Source organism: Erythrolamprus reginae, chromosome 3, assembly GCF_031021105.1.
Source record: "Erythrolamprus reginae isolate rEryReg1 chromosome 3, rEryReg1.hap1, whole genome shotgun sequence".
Lineage (NCBI taxonomy): Eukaryota > Metazoa > Chordata > Lepidosauria > Squamata > Dipsadidae > Erythrolamprus > Erythrolamprus reginae.
Genome location: NC_091952.1, coordinates 244,474,541 through 244,498,073, shown reverse-complemented (window position 1 = coordinate 244,498,073; position 23,533 = coordinate 244,474,541). Strand labels below are relative to the sequence as shown.

General features: G+C 46.8%; 1 long non-coding RNA gene across 1 annotated transcript in view; it reads right to left on the bottom strand.

Moving 5' to 3' along the window:
* Window positions 1–5,811: 5,811 nt before the first annotated feature.
* Window positions 5,812–23,533, bottom strand: part of LOC139165997 (uncharacterized) — a 153,827-nt gene continuing 136,105 nt past the window's right edge. The window contains exon 5 of the long non-coding RNA XR_011558862.1: window positions 5,812–6,156. This is a non-coding gene — a long non-coding RNA (uncharacterized lncRNA). The remainder of the gene's footprint in view (window positions 6,157–23,533) is intronic.

The following is a 23,533-nucleotide window of genomic DNA, read 5'->3' as shown; positions in this document are numbered from 1 at the left end:
ATGCCCAAAGGCTTAAACTGGGCAGGTAGAAGGGCATGGACCCACACTATCAACATACCGTATCTCCCTAGCTTGCTTGCAGGGACCGGAAACACAAAGTCAGCTGTCCAACACACAATCACAGAATTTTTTCATTAGGGGGTTGGGAAAGCTCTCGTTATGCAACACTCACATTGCCATATTTTATAGCAATAACACTTAGACTTATATACCTCTTTATAGCATTTAGCAATAGCATTTAGACTTATATACCGCTTCATAGTGCTCTTGCAGCCCTCTTTAAGAGGTTTACAGAATCAACGTTGGGATTTCTCCAATTCTACCTGAACGGGTCCCACTACCAATACCGGGCAATGCCGTTCGGACTCTCTTCGGCCCCTCGCACCTTTACGAAACTACTCGACGTCCTGACTGCCAGTATCAGGTCCCAAGGCATTCGGATTCTACCGTACCTAGACGATCTTATTATCCTGTCCAGGTCCCCACTCAGGGCGCTGGAAGATCTGGCAGTCACGAGACGGACGTTGGAATCCCACGGGTTCACGATCAACGAAGAAAAAAGTCGTCTTCTTCCAACAGCCAGACTGTTACACCTGGGGTCCATAATAGATACCTCCACAGGGACTGTGACCTTATCCCCAGAGAGAATAGCGAACATTCGGCAATTGATCTTACACCTTCGACGCCAGCAACGGGTATCTCTCGCATTTCTTTCAAAGGTGTTGGGGACCCTGGTTTCGGCTATCGGCATTGTGCCTTGGGCGCATCATCATATCAGGGTCTTGCAATGGTTCCTTCTTCCATCGCAGCATTGGAGGCTGTTGGGGTCTGAATGGGTGTCAACAGGCTCAAACTCAGCCGTGACAAGACAGAGTGGCTGTGGGTTTTGCCTCCCACGGACAATACCATCTGTCTGTCCATTACTCTGGGGGGAGGGAGTTACTGACCCCGTTGGAGAGGGTCTGCAACTTGGGCGTCCTCCTTGATCCACAGCTATCATTATAGAACCATCTTTCGGCTGTGGCGAGGAGGGCGTTTGCACAGATTCGCCTGGTGCACCAGTTGCGGCCCTATTTGTACCGGGAGTCACTGCTCACAGTCACTCATGCCCTCATCCCCTCGAGGTTCAACTACTGCAACGCTCTCTAGATGAGGCTACCTTTGAAGAGTGTTTTGAAACTTCAGATCGTGCAGAATGCAGCTGCGAGAGCAATCATGGTCTTCCCCAGGTATGCCCATGTTACACCAACACTCCACGGCTTGCACTGGTTGACTATCAGTTTCTGGTCACAATTCAAAGTGTTGGTCATCACCTATAAAGCCCTCCATGGCATCGGACCAGAATACCTATCGGACCACCTTCTGCCGCATAAATCCCAGCAGCCGATTAGGTCCCACAGAGTTGGCCTTCTCCGGGTCCCGTCGACTAAACAATGTTGTCTGGTGAGACCTAGGGGAAGAGCCTTCTCTGTGGCGGCCCCGGCCTTCTGGAATCAACTCCCCCTGGAGATTCGAATTGCCCCCACCCTCCCCATCTTCCGCAAGATGTTAAAGACTCACCTATGCCGCCAGGCATGGGGGGATTAACTCCCCCCTCTCTTCTGACTATAGCACTTGAGAATGGTATGACTGTGTCACATTGATTGTTTTTAATATGAAGGGGTTTTAATTCTACTTTTATTAACTGGATTTGTATTATTGTTTACTGTACTTATTGTTGTTGTGAGCCGCCCTGAGTCTTCGGAGAGGGGCAGCATACAAATCTAATAAATTAAATTAAATCTCGCTCCCAACAATCTGGGTCCTCATTTTACCCACCGCGGAAGGATGGAAGGCTGAGTCAACTGAACTCTGACCACTGCGTCACCAAGGCTCATGAACCAAACTAAACCAGGACTGTTGAGAACCACCTGTATTTGACAAAATGTTTTATAGGTGGCACATAACACCCATTTAACTTAGCCTGCAAAATGCGTTCAATTTTACTAAAGTTGGTGTGGGATTGCTAGTTTGAACATTTCTGAACATAAGAAAAATATAAATGAAATGAAACAATTAATGCTTAGTTGTTTATTTTTCTCAGAAAAGGGCCTCCCCCCACCCTGGCTGTGTGCACTTATTTTCATTTATATATTTATACTGTCCTGATCACAACAAAATCAAATTAGAAATAAAAAAAATAATGTTTAGTTGTTTATTTTGATCAAAAAGGCCCCTCCCCCCCAGGCTGTGTGCAATTATGATCGTTTATACTATTTTTAGGTTGCCAGTTCAAAACCTTTGGCAAAAGTTTTGCATTGCTTTACTAAGTTGGACATTCCAGATCAAAACCAAATCAAATTTGAAATGAAAAAAAATATTAATATTTAGTTGTTTATTTTGATCAAAAAAGCCCCCCTCCCCGGCTGTGTGCAATTATGTTCATTTATATGTTTATTAGGCTCCAGGTTCCAAATATTTTTCATACCTTTTGCATTAGATTACTAGTCTGAACATTGCTTATCACAACAAAATCAAATTTGAAATTAAAAAATTAATGTTTAGTTGTTTCTTTTGTTCACAAAAGCCCTTCCCCCCCGCCTGTGTGCAATTATGTTCATTTATATCTTTATTATGCTGCCAGTTCCAACTTTTTGGAAAATGTTTTGTATTAGATCACTAATCTGAACATTGCTGATGACAACAAAATCAAATCTGAAATGAGAAAAACTAATGTTTAGTTGTTTATTTTGTCCACAAAAAGCCCCCCCCCCCCCGCTGTGTGCAATTATGATTGATTTATTGCATTCTGCACATAAATAACAAACACGCTAGTTTTAATTTACTATAAATTTATTGATAACAAATGGAACATATAAGACAACAAATGAAAAATCACAAAAACAGTTTTTCTTTTATATATATAAAAAGTTTGAAAAGGTTTACTTTTTTCTGCATAAAACACAATAACAGGCATGTGCTTTGCAAATACAGTGATCCCCCGGTTATTGCGTCCCCGACCATTGCGAATAGGGTAATTTGCGATTTTTGAACCCGGAAGTCAAAACACCATCTGCGCATGCGTAGATGGCGCCCGGCAGATAAGCTGCTGGGCGGTTTCCCTGGGTCTTCCCCCTCTTGCTGGCGGGAGGGCGAGCGGCGGGCATCAGCAAGGAGTTTCCCCACTGCCCACGCAAACTCCTCGCTGCCGCCCGCCCTTCGCCCGCCCACGCCGTTCATTCTCGCCGCTTCCCACCTGAGTCCTGAAGCGAATTCGCTTCAGGACTCAGCTGGAAAGCGGCGAGAGCGAGCGCTAGCGAATGGCTTGTCCGCTGCCCGCTCGCGCGTCCCGCGCCCACGCCGTTCATTCTCGCCGCTTTCCACCTGAGTCCTGAAGCAAATTCGCTTCAGGACTCAGCTGGGAAGCGCGAGCGAGCGGCGCCAGCGAACGGCTTGTCCGCCGCCTGCCTGCCCGCGAGGAGCCGAAGATTGGGGGCGGCGCGGCTGTTTTAAAACGTCGCCGCCGGCATGGGGGGCTTCCTAGCAGCCCCCCAAACCCGGGTTGGGGGTCCGGGGGGTGCTGGCAAGCCCCCCATGCCGGCGGCGACGTTTTAAAACAGCCGCACCGCCCCCAATCTTCGGCTCCTCGCTAGCGCTGCGGAAGTAAAAACACCATCTGCACATGCGCAGATGGTGTTTTTACTTCCGCAGCGCTACTTCGCGAAAACCCGCTCGTTGCGGGGGGTCCTGGAACGGAACCCTCGCAACGAGCGGGGGATCACTGTATGTCTTTTACAACAAATACAAGTAATATAAGTTTTATTATCACATGAAGATGGACATAAGCCGCATCTCTTCCGTTTTATGCTGGTAGCACTGCTGGTGGAGGGTGTGGGGTTTGTTTGCTGACCATGCTGGTGGGCAATGGGCTGCTACTTCACCTCTGGGATTATTTTTTCTGGCTTCCATATATGGCCTAATCAGAGATGTACCTAATTCTTCTATGAATAATCTTGTTTTATAGAGCTTATTCTTTTTTCCGATTTGGGTCTATTTCTCTCCATAATACAAATGAATTATATGCCAAAACATCGAGAATGTTATAAAAAATTGTCATGGGCCACCAGTTTGTTTTACGTTTACACGTGTATGTGGATATTGCTTGATCCAATGTATCCAATTGCTCCTTTTGTGGCATTGTAATGTAATATCATTTCTGCCTTTTTGTCTTGTCTTTCGCTAATTTTATTATTGTGATGCAAGGTGCTCATCAAAATGATTTGTTTGTTTTTTTTGGGAACACAAGATACAACTGTTGTATATCATCAGTGAAATAAAAAGTAGAACTAAGTACTTCTCTTTTGGTGTTCTTCCTAACAGTGCCCAACATGGTGACTTTTCTTTTCAGTAACATCTGTCCCAGATTATAAAATGTAAAAAAATGGTCACAGGTTACATTTTGACCTTGCAGCCCATATGTCAAATCCATAACCACATGTTGGTCATCACCTATAAAGCCCTTCATGGCACCGGACCAGGGTCTCTACGAGACCGTCTTCTGCCGCACGAATCCCAGCGACCGGTTAGGTCCCACAGAGTTGGTCTCCTCCCGGTCCCGTCAACTAAACAATGTCATTTGGCGGGACCCAGAGGAAGAGCCTTCTCTGTGATGGCTCTGACCCTCTGGAATCAGCTCCCTCCAGAGATTAGAACTGCCCCCACCCTCCTTGCCTTTCATAAACTCCTTAAAACCCACCTCTGTCGGCAAGCGTGGGGGAACTGAAACATCTCCCCCTGCCTATATAATTTTTGTGCATGATATGACTGTATGTATGTTTTTTATATATTGGGGTTTCTTGTTTTTTAGACCTTTAAGACACCTGCGCATTATAAACATAAGAGCTGTTATAGGGTCTATATTTTTACTCCATACTTTGCAGGTTTACTTGGTAAATACTGCCTAAATGGGCACCTCCCTCTGAAACCCACCACTTCCTCATCAACAGTTAAGTCATCTACATTGTATAATGTTGGAAGAATTTTCCCATTTGTTCCAAAGATTTCTAATTGGCGCAAGTTTATCTGTAGCCTTTCTTTGAATTCTGTCTTTTTTGTCATCAAACCTCAATACTCTGGAAATCTCATAAAATCTTTCCAGAAACATTGTGGCTCTGAAATACATGGTGGCCGGATTGTGAATGCCATAAAGTTCTGCAAGATTCACCGTGTACACCCCTGCTAAAAGAAGCAAGCCAATGCAGGGTTGTTGTATCTATTGTTTCCCAATTAGCACCATAAATTTGTTTTCCCCCAATGTTGGACATTTTTATTATGACATCTGTAAGTAAAATTTAGGAACAGGAACGTTGATATTATATCAGATGCTCTTGATATAGCAAATCTGGTGCGACCAGCAGTACATCTAATAACATTTGCAGCAGACAATCTACCATTATAGTTATTTTCTAAAAACCAAGTGACACCCCTGTTTTTTGAAGGGATTCCCTCCGCATCAGGATTATGGGTATCTGGTTCTTGGTCTTTCCCTTCTGAACCGGAGTTTTCATAATTGCTGTCCCCATTAGTGTTGGGCGAACCCAACGAAGTTCGGGTTTGGCGAACTCACCCGAACTTTGTCGTGAAGTTCAGGTAAGATCGCCGAACCTGAACAGCAGCAGCGCTGCTGCGGCGTCCTTTTCCATAAAAATAAACAAGGAAGTGGGGAATTCCCCACCTCCTTGTTTATTTTTACGGAATAGGACGCCGCAGCAGTGCTGCTGCTGTTCGGGCAAAAGGAGGTGGAGAATCCCACAATGGGATTCCGGGGGCGGAGACTCCTTCCTCCCATGACATCAAAGCCCCGCCCCTGGAATCCCACGATGGGATTCCCCATTCGTCTCCCGGGCGGCGGGGCTTCACGGTGCTCGAGCAAACGCCGAACCCGAACTTTTTAAAAATTTTGGGTTCGGGTTCGGCATGCCGAACTTTGCAAAATTCGTCATGAACCTGAAGTTTGCAAGCTCAGTTCGCCCAACACTAGTCCCCATCGCTGATGTGATCCTCCTCTTCAGACACGTTTCCTTGTGTGACGTCATCCTCAGAAGAGGTGTTGTCTAGCTCTTCAAGTTCGGTTAGTGGTCGTCTGTAAGGCATCCTTTCTCTTATTTTGAGTCAACACTATAAAATTTAAAAAAAGGAATTAATTATATAAATAAATAACAATAAGAGGAAAAAAAAATCTATCACCAGTTTCGCAACAAAAAGAGCTTAGATATTACAGTCAGGCCTGAAGCTCTCCCAGCGAAGAAAGGGCAGCGTGGCACCTATACTTGTGATGCTTGAGCCTCATGTTTGTTTTGTTTATCTACCAGAGAAAACAGCACTTTTTCCCCAGGTTTTGCACTATGAAAGAGATGTACAGGAGGCAATCTAGGGAAAGAAAACATTTCTGTCCCATGTAGCAGAAGCTAACATGCACAATAATCTGCCAGTATCCAAATTGAATTTATAACATGGAAACAAAACCACAGAATGGAATAATTTTTATAAGAAAAACATAGGTTTGTTGCCTACTGTTCTGTCGCGCTCTCTGATAGGAGCCTCCCGAAAATTCAAGGGTACAAATTTCAGACACACACACGTTTGAAAATTCAAAACAATGTTCTTTATCCCAAAATTCAAAAGAAACAAAGCACTCTTTTTGTATTGCAAAGAGCACTCATCCCAAAACAATCTGGTAGTATGTACAAGTCCCTTAATCACAACTGCAAGTACTTAGCTTGCAGTTGTGAAGAAACGTCACAGCCCTTCTTCTTCCACGAAGTGAAACACACACACACTTTGCTCTGCTTTGGTTTCAAAGTCGTGAAAAATCAACAAAGTCCAGAGACAGCAAGGCAGTCCGGAAGCACAACGATCACATATTCTTCCACAACAGCCAAACCCACACACTGCTATTTATATCAGCAGCTCTAATTACTGGAGCCCCACCCAAACACAGGTGGCCTCTCTTATCTCCTGTAATATGCCCTCAATTGGTCTTTTCTACGCATAACTCTGCGCCTGCGTGCATAGTTCCCTCTAAGCTGAGCAGTGAGCAATCGCTCACTTAAAAATCATCATCAACTCAGAGTTTTCCAAACCTGCCCAGAAGCCGAGAGGGAAAGAGAGAGAGAGGAAGAGAGGAAGAGAGAGAAACAGATAGAAAAAAGAGAGGAAGGAAAAGAGAAATAAAAAGAATGGGAGTAAGGAAGAGAGAAAGAAAATCAAAATCTAGTTTGAAGCTAGCTCAACTATTTAAGTGGCATTTTGATATTGATAGAGTTGCCCTATTATGAGCTCACTGTTATAGACACACAGTACAGTATTTTATTTTGAAATTCTCTGCGGCAAAATAAGGTGGGTTTTTTATTTGTTTGTTTGTTTGTTTATTTATTTATTATTTCTGTGCCGCCCAGTCCCAAAGGGACTGCTGCTCAGACACTATACTTTTCCGCCCCCCCCCCAAAAAAAAAAATTAGAGGGAACACTGCCTGCGTGGGTCCAAGACTTCCGCATCCGAATCAACCGAAGATAATGGAGATTGACTTCCTGGGCTGTGTGCCAAGCCCCCCTCTTCCAAGTCACTCCCACCTTCTTCTTCGTCTGAGGAAATTGAACTACCTGCCTCTGTCGGCAATAAAACAGATCTATGACATATTGAAGTTTCCCCTGAATCCACCTCCACATTCCCTGGGGCAGGAGCTGGGCCAGAGCCAACCACAACACCTACCAGAGAAAACAGCACTTTTTTCCCCATGTTTTGCACTATGAAAGAGATGTACAGATGAACAGAACAACAGGATTAAATTAAAGTCAATGGGGAGACAAATTCACCTAACAAATGAGTTACTAACTTATTAACTGCAGTGATCCCCTTAACAACTGAAGCAAGAAAGGTTGTAAACTGGGACAAAACTCCCCCTTACACATGTCTCACTTAACAACAGAGATAGAAACAGAGAAGACTGACGGCAGAAAAAGACCTCATGGTCCATCCAGTCTGCCCTTATACGATTTCCTGAATTTTATCTTAGGGTGGATCTGTTTATGCCAGGCATGTTTAAATTCAGTTACTGTGGATTTACCAACCACGTGGGTGCCAGGATGGCTCCGGAAATACATTGGTACTTTGAGGAGGACTTTGACTCAGACTCTGATTTAGTTCGGAATATTACCTGCAACCTTGACAGGTCCCTTCTGAGAAGTTGCTGTGGACTTAGTTGAGAACCATCCTACTGTTCTCCTGGCTGTGACACTTCCTACTGTCTCTCAAGATTGTTCGCCGATATCAATAGAGGTGGCACTTCTCACATAGTTGTAGCATTCAATTTTCAGATCTTCCTGAACTCGTATCAATTGCTTGCTGAGATTTTAGAGAAAGGGTGTCAAGCTCAAGGTCTGTGGGCCAAATCTGACTCATGGAGGCCTTAGATCTGGTCTACAGAGCAGTCATGGAACAGCAAAGGACCAGCCTGTGGTGCTTCTGCCGGCAAAAATGGAGCTCAGGAGGGCTGAGCATGGCCATCCCAGGCTCCGTTTTTGGCTGCGACAGCTTTCTGCGGCAAAAATAGAGCTACGTTTTCGCCGGCAGAGTTGCTAACAATATAACATAGCCTAAGAAAGAAAAGGAAAAAAAAGAAAGAAAAAAAAATATGTATGCGTGCTACAGCATTATGTATTACTATCGTAGATCTATTATGCTCTTCACTTTTAGTTTATTTATTCTTATTGTCTTTCATCACCCATAGAATCCTGTGTATTGTTATTTATTATTTAGATTCTTTGTGTGTGTTCCAACTTATTTATACCAGTTCTCCCAAATTTTATAAAATTCTGTGTCCTCTTTATCCTCTAATTCCATCTGGCTTTCATTTCATACAAATCTAATAAATAATAATAATAATTATTATTATAGTACAACACAGCAAACGACATCACTATGCTGGATTTTGTATTACATCACCAGTCGGGTGCTTCCCAAGCACCTAGGACTGCGTGATGTAGCGGCGAATTATGTTTGACGATCCCAGTAAAGCAGCCTTTTGCAATTGACAGATGGAGATTTTGTCAATTCCGATGGTTTTCAAATGTCTGCTGAGATCCTTTGGTACTGCGCCCAGTGTGCCAAGTACCACTGGGACCAATTTCATTGGCTTATTCCAGAGTCGTTGCAGCTCGATTTTTAGATCTTCGTATTTCACTAATTTCTCTAGCTGCTTTTCCTCAATTCTGCTGTCTCCTGGGATTGCGATGTCAATGATCCATTGACATCGCAATTATTATTATTATTATTATTATTATTATTATTATTATTATTATTATTATTACCAAGATGGGACTAGAACTCACAGCCTCCTAGTAACAAGCCCAAAGTCACCCAAGCAGCTTTCACACTTAAAGTGAGACTAGAACTCAAAGCTCCAATTCATATCCAAATTTCTATTCTGCATTGTTGCACAGTTCCTCCCCATTTTCCCCTAAAACGTGGCATCCAGATTTGGGCACACTCCTAAAATAGTATGCTGATTATGCTATAATTAATCTAACTATTATGTGCCATAATTTAGAAATTACACTTCTGTTGATAGAACCTCCGTTGCCGTTGGGGCAGTGTTATCACACTGCTGACTCACATCTATCTAGTTTTTAAAAACTGCATTCTGACTCTTGATGATATAAATCAAGAAAGTTCAAGCACATTTGCCAGAAAAGAAATAATAGAACGTCGTCCGAAATGCCACCAAGAGGTTTCAAATGTTGGCGGTTGGCTATATATGTGGATTGATACTCTCATCTGCAAGTTCTCTTTAAATGTCTGGATAGCGAACTTGCACTTCACCCCCGAGGTACAACGGGTTTAGATGCCGGCATGTAAATATAGCTCTCAAGACATTTGCAGCCATTTATTAATTTCCGCCTTTGGTTAATGAGAGATGCTATCTTGTTGGCAGAAGTCTTGATTCATCAACGGTATTGAGTGAAACAGTCTCACAGTTTCTTTGAAGGTCACTGAAGGGACCTCCCAAATCTTCAGCTAACCCTGTGTTTATTTATTTATTTATTGGATTTGTATGCCGCCCCTCTCCGTAGACTCGGGGCGGCTAACAACACTAATAAAATACATCATATAAATCCAATACTAAAACAACTAAAAAACCCTTATTGGAAAACCAAACATCCCTACAAACAAACATAACATGCATAAATTGTAAATGCCTAGGGGGAAAGAATATCTCAGTTTATTTATTTATTTATTTATTTATTTATTTAATTTGTATTCCTCCTCTCTCCGTAGACTCGGGGCGGCTAACAACAATAATAAGACAATATAAACAAATCTAATATTTAAGTTAATTTAAAAACCCTAATTTAAGAAACCAATCATACATACAGACATACCATGCATAAATTTTATAAGCCTAGGGGGAAGGGAATGTCTCAATTCCCCCATGCCTGACGACAGAGGTGGGTTTTAAGGAGCTTACGAAAGGCAAGGAGGGTGGGGGCAATTCTGATCTCCGGGGGGAGTTGGTTCCAGAGGGCCGGGGCCGCCACAGAGAAGGCTTTTCCCCTGGGCCCCGCCAAACGACAAATATGTGTTTCTCAAATACTGGGTGCCCCTCCCCCGGAGGGTGCACAGAGCAATGTCAGGGGGGGCATGTTACCCCTGGGAACATGCTTTTTTTTGCCATGGGAAGTAGGGGTATTTTGCACCTAACAATAGCACAGAGTAAGAGATATGAAGTGCGTATAAGAAACCTTAAGAGACACCATAGAAAAATATTTAGCAGGGGTGAAAAGAACCGTTGTACCTACCTGAACGGTCTTCTCGATGCACTGGAAGGAGAGTCCAGCATGGGTTATTAACCAATCCCATTGGTAGAGACTGAGTAAAAAATTTACATAATTATTAGGCACCGCCCCCACACTGCTCCCATGAGCCCAGTTTTAAAAACGAAAAAACTATGTAAGAGGATAACCAAATTTTATTGCCAGAACATAACTATAAACTCCCATCTCCGGCGACCCTTGAACTCAACATGCCGGGTGGGTTTGGACTCTCCTTCCAGTGCATCGAGAAGACCGTTCAGGTAGGTACAACGGTTCTTCTCCACTGCAGCTGGAAGGAGAGTCCAGCATGGGATATGCCAAAGTTTAAGGTCCATGGGAGGGAGAAGGTCTTGAAAGGGACGTTGGAGATGCACAAACTCTCTGTAGTACACGCCTGCCGAATGCAGCCTCCGCTGAAGCAAACGAATCCAACTTATAATGTTTAATAAACGTAGATGGTGCTGCCCAGGTAGCTGCTCTACAAATGTCATCGATAGAAGCCTGCGTGGACCAGGCCGCCGATGCGGCTGCACTCCTGGTCGAGTGGGCCGTTAGCCCTGCTGGAACGGTGTGTCCACCCGCTCTATAGGCCTCTGTGATACAATCCTTCAGCCAACGACTAATGGATTTGGCTGAGATTCCAAGTCCCATGTGATGTTGAGAGAATGAGACAAACAGTTTCTCTGATTTCCTGAACGGTTCAGTTCGCCTAATATATATTTTTAAGGCTCTTCTGACATCAACCTTATGCCAACGTAGTTCGGAAGGGTGGTTTCCATGCGTGCAAAAGTCCGGCAGGATCAACTCCTGCTTTCTATGAAACTGTGTATTCACCTTTGGAATAAAGGTGGGATCCAGACGGAGCACCACCCTGTCGGGATGGAATATACACAAGTCCGGCCTCACAGAAAGGGCTGAAAGCTCGGAAACTCTGCGTGCCGACGTGATTGCCACTAGAAAGGCCGTTTTTATGGAAAGGATCCTTAGGGGGATCGTCCTTAATGGCTCAAAAGGTGGTTTCGTGAGCGCTTTTAGCACTAGTGTGAGGTCCCAAGATGGAAACCTCCTAACCGGAGGTGCGTGTTTGTTTGTAGCACCTCGAATGAAGTCTCTAACTAGTGGATGGTAGGCTAGAGATCGAGCTTCTGAAGTCTGGACCATGGTGGCGAGTGCCGCTACCTGTCTCCTCAGGGTGTTGGGGGCTAATCCCCGATCTATCCCTGACTGGAGGAATTCCAATACCGTAATTACGGAAGCATCTCTGGGATTCCTGCCTGCCCTGTCGCAAAACCTGCAGAAGGCCGCCCACGACGCCTGGTAAATCCGCGAAGTTGAAGGGCGCCTTGCGGCCTGAATTGTGTCAATGACCTTCTCCGGCAACTCTAGATGTCTCAGTCTGTGCCGCTCAAGTGCCATACGGTTAGTTGTAGCCATTGGGGATCCGGATGTTGCAGGGACCCCTGGCTGAGGGAGATGACGTGGTCCGGAATCCTCCATGGTGGTGACCTGGACATAGCTGTCAGGTCGGCGAACCACGGACGACGTGGCCAATGCGGTGCTATCATCAGCACCTCCGCCCGCTCCCTCAGAATCTTCTCCACCACCCTTGGAATCAGGTTCACTGGAGGGAATGCGTAAAGCAGACCGGCTGGCCATGGTGTCAGTAAGGCGTTGACCCCTTCCGCTCCCAGTTCCGGAAAGCGCGAGTAAAACCTCGGTGTCTGAGCGTTCTGCCGAGTAGCGAACAGGTCCACCGAAGGTTCCCCGAACCTGTGAGACATCTGTTGGAAGATTTCTGGATCCAACCTCCATTCTGATGGATCCAAGGTGGTCCTGCTGAGCCAGTCCGCCTGCGTGTTGATATCCCCAGCGATGTGTTCCGCAGACAGAGAGGCTAGATGTGCCTCGGCCCAGCTGAACAGCTCGTTGGACTCCTCCATAAGGCGTTGCGACCTCGTGCCCCCTTGGTGGTTCAGGTGGGCTCTGGTCGCCACGTTGTCTGTTAAAATCAAGACATGCCTGTTCAGTACGAACGGTAGGAAAGTCCGAAGGGCTAAGTGGACTGCCCTGAGCTCGAGGAAGTTGATGTTTATGGGGCTTAAGTCTGTAGGTGTCCAGATGCCCTGCGCCATGTGATGGCCTATGTGCGCTCCCCAACCATAAAGACTTGCGTCTGTGGTAAGGATGACTTTGTCCTGTATGTGGAATGGCGATCCCTTGCGAATTGCCTGCGACTTCCACCATTTTAGGGACTCCTTGACCTCCCGAGGTAATTTGCCGATGGGAGTGGCTGACCTTTGTCCTCTGAGCTGGCAGTAAGAACCACTGCAAGGTCCGAATATGGTGCCTGGCCCACGGAACGATTCCGATGGCCGACACCAGGGTTCCCAGAACCTTTGAAAGTAGCGATAGGGGAACCCTTCTGTGTTGGCTGAGGCTGGCGATGAGACGCTGGATGTTCTCTAGCCTCTCTGGGGAGAGTGACACCGTATTGGTTTGGGTGTCTATAATGGCCCCCAGATGTTGGAGCCTGGTTCTGGGTGTCAGTTGGCTCTTTTCCATGTTTATGGTGAAGCCATGGTCTTCCAGTGTTTGCATGGTCTGAACCAGATCCTGCCTCGCCTGCACTTGGGACCTGGACAAAATAATGATGTCGTCCAGGTATGCCATCAACCTTATGGCGTGCCCTCGCAGGTGGGCCGTCAGAGCATCCAGAAGCTTGGTAAAGGTTCGTGGGGCGGAGGAAAGGCCGAATGGCATAGCTCTGTATTGGAAGTGCACTCCCTCGGAGCAGAAGCGCAGGTATTTTCGGTGCTCCGGGTGTATGGGTACATGAAGATACGCCTCTTTCAAGTCGATAGAAGTCAGAAGGTCGCGAGACCTGATGGAGGCTAGGATGGTCTGTAGGGAGTGCATATGAAATCTCCGGTATTTGATGAAGATGTTTAGTTGTTTGAGGTTGAGGATTAACCTGCAGCCTCCTGATGTTTTGGGTACGATGAAGATCCTTGAATAGAAGCCTCTGCCCCTCTCCTGGGGCGGTACCGGTTCTATGGCCTGGATCTCCAGTAAATGTGAAATTTCCTCTTGTAGTTGTAGTCTCTTCCGAGGGTCTCGGAGCGTTGGACAGTGTATAACTCGATTGGGGGGCCGCCCAACGAACTCCAGCCGTAGACCTCCCGACACTGTGGCGATGACCCACTGATCGGAAGACGTGCTGCGCCAGGAGGCACTGAAGTGCTGCAGTTTCCCCCCGATCGGCAGCTGGCTGGGCAAGTCATTTGGATCGGCGGAAACCTCGGTGGTTGCCCCCCCGAAAGGGCCGCCGGGATTGTTGGTATCCCCTGAGTCGGTCCTGGAACGACCCCCGGTCGCTTCTGTAGGTGTGCTGCGTGAATTGACCCTGGTTGAAGGGCCTTTGCTGCTGTGTCGTGTTGGCAGAGTTATCCCATCGTGGCTGTTGTCGCCTCGCATAAGGGGTGGACCTCCGATCCTGCCTTCTGCCCGACCTGGGAAGAACTTTCCTCTTGTCTTTGTCCTCCACGAGGACCTTGTTCAAGATATCGCCAAAGAGTGTCGCACCCTGGAATGGTGCCGATGCCAACCGCCACTTGGACTTCAGGTCCGCTGGCCAGTTCCTCAACCACAGCAAGCGACGGGCTGATAGGGCAGTGGCCATCCCCCTGCTGGAGAACTTGGCTGCATGCAAGGTGGCATCCGCGGAGAATTCAGCTGCCGCCTGCAGCTTACTCAGATCCTGGCGAAGTCTGCCCTCGTCCGGGCCCAAGCGAGATTGCATCTCCTGGAGCCACAGCAGGGATGCCCTATTCAGGAAGGATGCCGCTGCTGCTGCCCTGAATCCCCAGCTAGCCATCTGGTGGATCTTCCGCAGCAGTGTCTCTGCCTTCCTCTCCTCTGGTTTCAGGTTTTCTCCTGTCTCCGAGGGAACCAGGGCGCTGGAGACCAAGGTTACAACTGGTTCATCAATTGGGGGGTACTCGAGCAATTTTTCAACCTCCTCATCGAAGGTATAAAATTTGCGCTCTAAATTGGACGGTCCCTGGGCCGCTGCCGGGTACTGCCAAGGCTTCTTGACCCCTTCCACGAAGATATGCGATGCTGGGAAATGGTCCGACTCGGGCTGGGGCTCCCTGAGGAGAGTAGTTGAGGTCTTGCCTGCCTCTTCAGCTGCTTTGGCCGTCCCAGGTAAGTTCATTACCTGCTTGGCCTTAAATAGCAGTGTTCGAAACAGATTTGGCTTAAACAAGCCTGCAGGGGTTGGTTGCTCTGGGGGAGCCTCATCCTCAGAGAAGTCATATTCTTTCTCACTGTCCTCCCCCAATAGTGGTTCTTCTGAAAGGGACCCCAAACCCGAGGGGGGCGGTGCTGACCACACATTTCTTGGTGCTTGTGTTGGTACTGGGGCATACTGGTGGGCTCCAGTCGCTATGCCCTGCGAATATACATTTGCAATTAATTCCTGCAAATCCGGTGGCATGTCTTGCCAAGTACCCGCCTGTGTCCTCAGCCCTGCCGCTGTGGGCGTGAACGTGGCTGATGGCCCTTGTGGATCTCTCCTGGGGTGTCCTGATGACCCAGGCCTGGTCCATGAAGGGGCTGGAGAAGGGGGCACAGGTGGCATAGCAGTAAATGGTTGGTCTGGGGACCAGTCTTCCTGTCTAGCCCCAGATAGGCCAAGTGGTGACAAGGGAGTCATTGGGTCTGGTGTGAAGGCCTGCCTCTGAGTCAGAGGGACCGCTGCTGGGGAGCTATGCAAGGCCGCTTCCAATTTTTGCTCAAGGGCCTTGATGCGTTTTTCAGCCTCCTTGAGAGAAGAGGCTGAAGCAGGGGAATGTGAGGACTTGGACTTATCTTTAGCCTTCCCCTTAGGCTTGTCCTTTGGCCTGGCCGGGGATGCAGTCTTCTCGCTGCTAGGCTTGTCCTCCATTGTCAATTTAGCTCCTTTGCAATCCAAAGACTCCTCGGTAGCCAGAATAAAATGCTTCGTCACCAAATTCAGCTTTTAAAATGGCGTCTCGCCTCTCAGAGGCTCTGCGCCTGCGCCCTGAGGTCCATGGCCTCTTCGCGCCAAGCAGCTGCCGGAAGTCCTTCCGGTTGGCGCCAATAGGGGAATCGCGCTCAAAGCGGCCCCAATATGGCGCTGCCCATGCCGCTCGCGGCTTCGTATGGCCGCCCCGGGCATCTGGCCGCTCTTCGCCGCGTCCCCGCCAAGCCTCAGCCGCTTCTTCGGCTTTTCGGCTGTCCCTGTGCCTCTGCAACGGCGGGGGGGGGGCTTCCCAGCCCGTCGGGCGCTTCAGCGTCCCTAGCGGCGACTCGCGGCGGCTCGCGGCGGTCTCCCCGGCCGCCGAACAGCTGATGAGCGCTGCTCCGTCCTCCCGGAGCTTTTCCACGAGCGCTCCTGAGCCTCCCAGTGGGGGGGGCGGACCCCCCCACCTTTGGCTCACAGCCCTGGTCTGGCCACGGAGGCCAGGGACCCCAGGCTGGGTGCTCCTTTTCGGGGAAGTTCCCTCGGAGGGAAGCGACCCCTGAGGAGAGCGTTGGGGATTGCTGCCCGCGGAGGGTAGCAACCCCATCTGTCCTCCTTGTCTTCGTTTCCTGTAAGGAGACAAAAGAAAAAACATTAAACAGGTAAAAGACAGATTTATTTACATATCATTGCTCCTAGAGCAAAACTCAGTACGTCTCTACACTGTGACTGAGTTTTTAAAACTGGGCTCATGGGAGCAGTGTGGGGGCGGTGCCTAATAATTATGTAAATTTTTTACTCAGTCTCTACCAATGGGATTGGTTAATAACCCATGCTGGACTCTCCTTCCAGCTGCAGTGGAGAAGAAAGGAGGAGAGAGACGGAGATAATGAGACAAATGTAAGTCTCCAGAAAGCTAAGAGGAGGAAATATGACAAAGCATATGTAGCGCTTGGCTTTGCTGTGACTACGGTGGGAGACGAGGAAAGACCGATATGTTTACTGTGTCTAAAAATGTTGGCAGCGAACAGCATGAAGCCAAATAATATAAGGCGTCATCTAAGCACATTACATGTGAAAAAATCATGCTGATAAGCTGCTTGAGTTCTTTCAGTGAAAATGTGCTGAATATTGCAAACAATCGTCCCAGCGGAGAGTTGGGTGTGTGTGTGTAAAATGTCCACTTCTTCCTGGGGGTGGTGTGTGTGTAACAGAAAATAATTGAGAAACACTGAGTTAAACCAAGGTGGGTAAGAAATATAAAGTGATAAACACAGGGTGGAAAGGTGGCAAGAAAATCTCAAGCCCAGAGTCCGCAAGGAGTTGGGTGGCTTAAAAGTTCAATAAATTAAATTAAATTAAAGTTTTTGTTAACTCTTGGCAAAGAACAAAGCCACCCTTCCTTGCGCGAATAATAATAATAATAATAATAATAATAATAATAATAATAATAATAATATTATTATTATTAATTAGATTTGTATGCTGCCCCTCTCCGCAGACTCGGAAGTAAAGAAGCCCTTTAGTTTTGGGATTTGACAAGTGAAATCTTTTCTTCCTCTTGGGAATCCCAAGAGGGAGGGAAGGAGAAACAAAGAAAGAAGGAAACAAACCATGAAACGAAGGGAGGAAGGGAGGAAACATAGAAACAAGGAAGGAAAAAAGGAAATGGATATAGAAACAAAGAAGGAAACAAAGAAGGAAGGAAACATAAAAACAAGGAAGGGAAAAAGGAAATAAACATGGAACCAAGAAAGGAAGAAACCAAAGGAAGAAAGGAAACATGGAAACTAACAAATAAGAAAGGAAGGAAGGAAAGAGAAAGAGAGAAAAAGGAAGAAAAGAGGTACAGAGGAAGGGGCCATATCTCCCTTTTGGTCTGGCCTCCCCTACCACAAAGAACAAATATTATGTATGAAGACTCCGCATGGAAATGTATATTCTGCTGAGCATTTCTGGTGTAAACTGTGAGTCCAAACCCTGCCTTAGCCGTGAAAGCCAGCTGAATGACCTTGGGCCGGTCACTGCCTCTCTCAGTCCAATTCACCTCGCAGGGTTGTTAGGGGAAAAATAGGAGGAGAAGGTGTATTGGATATGTCCCACATCTCCAGTATATTTGTAAACATAATAAAGGCTGGATATAAATATAATTAAGTAAAACATTGTAACACATCCAATCAGGTTTCAGGTTTTGCCGCCTAGAGTCCTTTGGAAGTAGGGCAGTGAATGAATGAATGAATGAATGAATGAATGAATGAATGAATGAATGAATGAAACGAAACAGGTAAATTCAGAGAATTTAGGATGTGCAGCTGAAGAAACAGTTGCATTTTTCTGAGGCTGGAGTAGAGTTAACCACTACTGCCCTGAGTCATGCTTTGAAGAATGAGTGATTGTAAAATGGTCACATGTGCTAGAAGTTACATAGGTGTCAAAACCAGAGTCAACGGAAAGGGAGGAAGTGTCTTTGCAATGACAGGGACTGAATTGTAGAGCAAGAAAGTCCGTTTCGGAAAACTTCTCTCCATCCTCCTCTTCCCCCCCCCCCCCCCCCGTACCTATGAATGGATGACAGTACTTTTCAGATCATTTGGCTAGCTCAAATGCAAGAATGCTGGAAATGCCTGCATTTCTTTTAAATACAGAATAATGGAGTCAAAGGGTAGTCTTCTAGAGCAAGCCAATATTCAAGCAGGAGACCCTATACCATTTCAGATCAGTAACTGAAGCCTCCAGTTTTGGAGCATTCACAACTTCTGGAGGCAAGTTGTTCCATTGATTAATTGTTCTCGCTGTCAGGAAATTTCTCCTTATTTCCTCATCAGTTTCCATCCATTGCTTCTTGACCTTTCATGTGCTTTGGAGAATAGCTTGACTCCCTCTTCCTTGTGGCATATTGTAAGACTGATATCAGGTCTCCCCTAGTCCCTCTTTTCTCTAAATTAGACATGCCCAGTTCCTGCAACCGTTCTTTCAAATGTTTTAGCCTCCAGTCCCTTAATCATCTTTGTTGCTCTTCTCTGCACTCTTTCTAGAGTCTCAACATGCTTTTTACATCTTGACAGCCAAAAGTGAATGCAGTATTTCAAGTGCGGCCTTATCAAAGTCTTATAAAGTGGTATTTAATACTTCATGTGGTCTTGATTCTACCCCTCTGTTTATGCAGCCTAGAACTGTGTTGGCGCCTTTCTCCCAGCAATGGACCAATTGTTTCCTTGACTGTTTTTCTTGCTTTTAACATGTTGGAAGAAGCTTTTTTGGGGTTATTTTTTTACTTTTGTTGCAAGCCTTTGCTCATTGTGAATCTACTGTGTACTGTGTTCAGTTCTGTTCATCACACTTCAAAAAAGACATTGAAACTCTGGAGAAGGTGCAGAAAAGAGCAACCAAAATGATCAGGGGTCTAGAAACCAAGACTTACGAAGAGGGAACTGGGCATGGATAGCCTAGAGAAAAGGAGGGTCAGAGCGGACATGATAGCAGTCTACAGGTATACGAGGTGTTGCCACAGAGAGGAGGGGATCACTTTATTCTCCAGGGCACCAGAGGGCCGGACGAGGAACAACGGCTGGAAGCTGACCAAGGAGAGATTCAACCTGGAAATAAGGAAGAACTTCTTGACGGTCAGAACGATCAACCAGTGGAACAACCTACCAGCGGACGTTGTGAACTCCAATACTCTGGACATTTTTAAGAGGAAATTGGACTGCCATTTGGCTAAGATGCTATAGGGTTCCTGCTTAGGCAGGGGGTTGGACTTGATGACCCGCATGGTCCCTTCCAATTCTAACAATAAATAAATAAACCTTAGCTTTCTTCATTTCATCTTTACAGGCTTAGGCTATCTACTGATATTCTGCCTTAGTTATTTGCTCCTATTTCCACTTTTTATACGTTCTTTTTTGTCTTTCAATTGGTCAGAAAGTTCTTTATGCAGCCATGATGGCTTCTTTTGAGAGCTGTTATTTTGCTTCTCCATTGATGTTTTGCTAGACTGGACTAGCAAAAGCCTAAGAGCAGGCTTTTATAGACTGGGCATTCATTCATTCATTCTTTTGATTTGTATGCCGCCCTTCTCCGAAAACTCGGGGCGGCTCACAAGACATAATATAAAACAGTGCATATAAACAAACCTAATTAATTAAAAACTACAAGCCAAAAACCCAATATAGTAAAATTAGTCAGCCAATTCAATCACAATCATACATCACAATTAGTAACCAGGGGAGTCTTGATCTAATGGCCCCAGGCCTGGCAACATAAGTGAGTCTTGAGACTCTTGCGGAAGGCGAGGAGGGTGGGGGCAGTGCAAATCTCTGGAGGGAGCTGATTCCAGAGGGCCGGGGCCGCCACAGAGAAGGCTCTTCCCCCAGGCCTCGCCAGACGACATTGTCTAGTTGACGGGACCTGGAGAAGGCCAAATCTGTGGGACCTAACCGGCCGCTGGGATTCATGTGGCAGAAGGTGGTCCCGTAAGTAATCTGGTCTTTTACAAGCCTAAGAGCAGGACCTTCCTTTTCTCACCTTTGAACTGCATCTTGCTGCATTGGGCCCAATACAAGTAGTCCTCAACTTACAACAGGTCATTCAAAGTTACAATGGCACTGAAAACAGTGGCTTATGACCATTTTTCATAGTTAGGATTGTAGTGACGATTTGATCAAGATTTAAATGCTTGGAAACTGCTTCATACTTATGACTGTTGCTGTGTCCCAAAGGTCATTTGATTCTCCCTTTTCAATATTTTGACAGGTGAAAGTCAATGTGGGAAGCCAGATTCACTTAACAACCGAGTTACTAACTTATCAACTGCAGTGATTCATGGCAAGAAAGGTTGTAAAAATGGGGCAAAACTCCCACTTAATCAGGAGAAATTTTGGGCTCAACTGTGGTCGAAAGTTGAGAATTATCTGTACAGATCAAGAGAATCAAAGTTGGAGAAGAAACAGTCTTCCTGAAAAGCCATCATGGCCATAATATCTCAAGATTATCTGTAGGGGGCGCCACGTTGGGGAAGGTTACCTACTTGACAGGACTTCCTTGGTAGAGCTGACTTCCCTTGTTCTCAGTTCACTTTAAGAGAATGATTTTAAAAACAACCCAAGCTGTCATTCAAGGAAACACAAACCAAGGTATAATGGAACTTACTGATGCGGTAACAGTTCAGAATACGCAGAATACGCAGAATAAAAACCAGCTATGAATTCTGTTTATCTTATTTCTAAGAAAATGAAGTGTGTTTGTGAGCGAGTGAGTAAGTGTGTGTGTTGTGTGTGTGTTGAGAGGGAGAGAGAGGGAAGGGCAGAGAGGAAGGATGTATCAAGAAAAGCACATGCCTATGAAATAATCCGAAAGCAGGATGCCAAGATTCATAAATAAAGTTAGATTTACGGTTGCCAATCATATTAATTTTATTTTATTTCGCAGGGGGCAGGGAATCCAGAATAGGAGATGTACATGTCTATGCCTCAAGAGCTCCATCCTATGTGACTTTAATTGCTGAAACAAATGAACAAAAACATTTCAAATTTGCAGCATTCTTTTGCTAGCCTGGACCCATGGGGGAATGAATATAGAACACTAACAGAGTTGGAGGGGACCTTGGAGGTCTTCTAGACCAGTGTTTTTCAACCAGTGTGCCATGGCACACTAGTGTGCCGCGAAACATGGTCAGGTGTGCGGCGAAGAAGGAAGCTCAGGTTCCGGTCTTGCAACTTTTTTCTGAGAGAGAGAGAAAGAACGAAAGAAAGAAAGCAAGGGAGAGAGAAAGAGAGAGAGAGAGAGAAAGCAAGAGAGAGAAAGAAAAGAGAGAATAGGCGTTGATTGCTTACCTGAACGCCTCTTCTCGTACGGTGAGCGGGTACAGCAGTCACATGGTTGCTCATGTCCAATCCGGTGGAACTGAGCCTAGTATTAAAAAAGCTTGCCGGATCCGCCCCTTCCCCAGAATTCGCGAATCCATAGACTAGGCTCAGTTGTGAAGCTCTGTAGTGTTCAACTCTCATTGTTAGAGGAAGAAAGATATAGAAAGGTAAAGAAGACACATACAAGGGCGGGAAGTGACTGCTGTACCCGCTCACCGTACGAGAAGAGGCGTTCAGGTAAGCAATCAACGCCTATTCTCCGTACTGAAGGAGCGGGTCCAGCAGTCACATGGGACATACCCAATAGATGGTCCCTAGGGTGGGATTAGCTTGCTATCGTGTGAGATAACGGATTGGAGTACCCTTCTGCCGAAGGCAGCGTCCGCTGAAGCGTAAGAATCAATTTTGTAGTGCCTGATGAAGGAATTTGGCGAGGCCCAAGTGGCTGCTTTGCAGACCTCCTCCAACGGGGCTTGAGTCGCCCAAGCGGCCGAGGTGGCTGCGCTCCTGGTGGAATGCGCAGTGATGTTCCTTGGAACTGAGAGGGAGGCCGACTCATAGGCCTTAGATATAGTCCCTCTGATCCAACGGCCTATTACTGTTGAAGACACTTTGGCCCCCATGACTCTGGGATGATAGGCTACAAAAAGTGCTTCTGACCTCCGAAAGGGTCCTGTGCGTTGGATATATATTCTCAGCGCTCTGGTGAGATCCAGGGTGTGCCATCTAATTGCCAAGGGATGGTCTCGTTGGAGGCAGAAGGAAGGTAGGACAATATCCTGAGATCTGTGGAACATGGAACTGACCTTGGGTAAGAAGGTAGGGTCCAGTCGCAAGACTACCTTGTCCTGATGGAATTGACAAAGGTCCTGCCTGATTGAGAGGGCCGCCAGCTCCGAAATGCGCCGGGCAGAGGTAATAGCCACCAGGAAGGCTACCTTAAAGGATAGGTACCTGAGGGATGCCGATTTTAGGGGTTCGTATGGTGCCTGCGTGAGGGAATGGAGAACCCGTGGCAAATCCCAGGATGGATACCTGTGGACCTTGGAAGGTCTGAGGTTGGCTATGCCCTTGAGGAATTCCTGAACTTCAGGGAAGGATCGGAGAGGCTGTCTGCGGGGACCCCCTAGGACAGATGAAATGGCTGCCAGATGACGCCGGAGGGTGCTGGTGGAAAGTCCTTTATGGAAGCCTTGCATAAGGAAGGAAATAATTCTGTGAATGGGGATGCACAGAGGGGAGAGACCTTCCTGTAGACACCACTGGTGAAACTTGGACCACGTGTGGTCGTAGATTCGATTGGTCGAACCCCTCCTGGCCTTTAAAATGACCTCCACTGAATCGGGGTCATGACCACGCAGTTCTAAATCTCTCCTGATAACAGCCAGGCGGTGAGGTGGAACCACTCCGGGTCTGGATGGAAAGAGGCCCCCTGCCGCAGCATATCCCCCGAAACGGGGAGTCGCCAAGGGTCCTGGACGGACAGCTGTTGGAGATCCGCGAACCAGGGCCGGCGGGGCCAATGAGGGGCGATTAAGATTACTCGGGCCCTCTCGGTGAGGACCTTGTGAATCACGTCCGGGAGGATTGGAATTGGAGGAAATGCGTAGAGTAGGCCTGGAGGCCATGGACTCCGGAGGGCATTGATTGCTTCCGCTCCCGGGGATGGAAATCTGGAATAGAAGCGAGGGAGTTGGGCGTTCGCATTGGTCGCGAAGAGATCCAGGACTGGTAGGCCGAATCTGAGGGTGATTTGATGGAACAGGTCTTGGTGGAGGTTCCACTCTCCTGGGTCTATCGTTGCTCGGGATAGCCAATCCGCCTGGACGTT